This window comes from Nanorana parkeri, unplaced genomic scaffold, assembly GCF_000935625.1.
Source record: "Nanorana parkeri isolate BGI_ZX_2015 unplaced genomic scaffold, ASM93562v1 scaffold131, whole genome shotgun sequence".
Lineage (NCBI taxonomy): Eukaryota > Metazoa > Chordata > Amphibia > Anura > Dicroglossidae > Nanorana > Nanorana parkeri.
In genome coordinates, this window is record NW_017306399.1 from 927,551 (window position 1) to 927,761 (window position 211).

The following is a 211-nucleotide window of genomic DNA, read 5'->3' on the forward strand; positions in this document are numbered from 1 at the left end:
GAGTGCGGAAGTGACATCACTCCTTCCTGAAGGTCACTTTCTAGGCTGCAGAAGTTACCCCTTCCACGAGTGATATTTCAGCTTTGGGTAGATGCAGCCCAGTTAGAACTACCTACTGGCTTCATACTGTATATCTCAGGGGGATTCCAATAAAGAAGCCGCAGAGTTCCCAGCTCCACCCACTATTGGGAACGTCACTTCGCCTTTTCTG